Here is a 2,500-nt window from a genome sequence, read left to right on the forward strand (position 1 = left end):
CGCTGCACCTTAACCTAAGTTACGCTGCACCTTAACCTAAGTTACGCTGCACCTTAACCTAAGTTACGCTGCACCTTAACCTAAGTTACGCTGCACCTTAACCTAAGTTACGCTGCACCTTAACCTAAGTTACGCTGCACCTTAACCTAAGTTACGCTGCACCTTAACCTAAGTTACGCTGCACCTTAACCTAAGTTACGCTGCACCTTAACCTAAGTTACACTGCACCTTAACCTAAGTTACACTGCACCTTAACCTAAGTTACACTGCACCTTAACCTAACTTACACTGCACCTTAACCTAAGTTACACTGCACCTTAACCTAAGTTACACTGCACCTTAACCTAAGTTACACTGCACCTTAACCTAACTTACACTGCACCTTAACCTAAGTTACAGTGCACCTTAACCTAACTTACACTGCACCTTAACCTAACTTACACTGCACCTTAACCTAAGTTACACTGCACCTTAACCTAAGTTACACTGCACCTTAACCTAACTTACACTGCACCTTAACCTAACTTACACTGCACCTTAACCTAAGTTACACTGCACCTTAACCTAAGTTACACTGCACCTTAACCTAAGTTACACTGCACCTTAACCTAAGTTACACTGCACCTTAACCTAACTTACACTGCACCTTAACCTAACTTACACTGCACCTTAACCTAACTTACACTGCACCTTAACCTAACTTACACTGCACCTTAACCTAACTTACACTGCACCTTAACCTAACTTACACTGCACCTTAACCTAACTTACACTGCACCTTAACTGTCACATGTAACGTCACAGGAATGTAGCTTTGCCTAACAGCAACCCTCTGAACATAGTTCACTGCTTGGATCCTCTGGTGTCATGTGTATTTCTCGATGCCATGGTGCGTACCCTCACGTAAATGTCTTTCGAGTGTTGCGTACTTTCTACACAGTCCCGCTAACCACTGGAAGGGTGTAACGCTACAGAACGAATATCGCCCTCCCCTCCTGCCCTTCCAAGCTGGTCGGTCAGGCGTTTGTTTGTGAAATGAGCCTTGCAGCTGTTCAGTTGCATTTGGTTGTCGATGCAGTCAGTGTACGTTGTGGTACGGCCTGTGTGGACTGTCCGCTGATGTACGCGTAACCCACACTGATCATCCGTCGTTACGTACTGAGTGACATAATGTGGCACATGCTTGACCGTACACCGGCTGCGCCCTACAATGGCGAATCATAAGGGCCATATGTTGTGCACGATGCTACTTGTCTCGTCTCCCCATTACAGCGAGATTGCACTGTTGTACGCCGTAGAGACATGTGGTAGGTACGGACGAAAGTATTGCATGTTGCCCCCCCCCCTCCCTCTGCCGGGAATCAGCGTGAGCCGTCTGTTGATGTAGCGACGAGGGTTTTCCTATTTAATCGTATTGCCCCACACAACATGATACCACGGTGGACCGCGTTCCACATCTGCGACATGCTACAGAGGCCGGTTGACAGTCGACCGCGCAAGGGACATTGCACACGTGCGCGGACCATCTTCCACGTGTTCTCTCGTGTACGTGCCGTAGTGTGTATATGGGCTGATGTAGCGTGTCGTGACACATAACATGCAGGCATGCCAGAATCGTAGATTTCGCAAATGTTGATTGACGTATACGTTTGCTGCCAAAGATCCGCAAATGAACTGGAAATCAGTTGTTGAGCGGTTGTTCGCGCTGCAGGTGCATCGGTGATAGCGACGATCGGTACATCTGTGAACCGGTTGTTTCGGCGGTACCCGCCATGCCCCCGAACCTGAGTTGGCCATGTGGGTATGAAGCGATACGAGGCTGTGGCTTGGTGGGACAGTCCCCGGCCGGTGAGGGGGGGCCGCGCGGCGTGCTGGCCGCGCGCTGCGTGAGCGCACGCACTACAGCCGGCTGGTGGGGGGCGCCCAGTGGCAGGAGCGCCGGCCGACGGGCCCGGCTGGCGTCCCAGCTACGCGCCGGCGCACCCGGCGCGCGGCGCCAGGCGGCCAAAGTGGGTTCTGCCGAGCCCGGTGCGAAGCGCGGTGGACATCTGCAGTGTGCTGGTCCGATTGCGGACTGTGTGCGTTGAGGATGCGCCGCCGCCCGGCACTCGGCGTCGCGACGCCGTCTGCTGCTCGGTCGCCCCCAGCGGTTCTCGCAGGTGGTTTGTATCGCAGCTCTGCGGACGTGTTGGCGCGTGCGCTGTGCTGGGAGAGTTCGCTTCTGCACCCAAGTGGGGCTTTGCCCTTCTGTGGCGCTGGCGTTGGAGCTGCCGGTCACCGTAGGTGGCGCGTGTTGTTTCCCGCCGGCAATGCCACGACAGCACGCTCCCGGGCCTCTGTCGGCAGCGGCAAGCTCAGTTGGGAGCACGGGTGTTCGCACTGAAAGCGTCTACTCGCCTATCTCCGGGCGATTGCGCCTCTCTCGAACCCGACCAAGTACTTAGGACGGCGCTGCGCGCCGCCGGGACCTGAGAGGGTTTCGAGGTGTATCGTGCAGGGG

Source organism: Schistocerca gregaria, unplaced genomic scaffold, assembly GCF_023897955.1.
Source record: "Schistocerca gregaria isolate iqSchGreg1 unplaced genomic scaffold, iqSchGreg1.2 ptg000623l, whole genome shotgun sequence".
Lineage (NCBI taxonomy): Eukaryota > Metazoa > Arthropoda > Insecta > Orthoptera > Acrididae > Schistocerca > Schistocerca gregaria.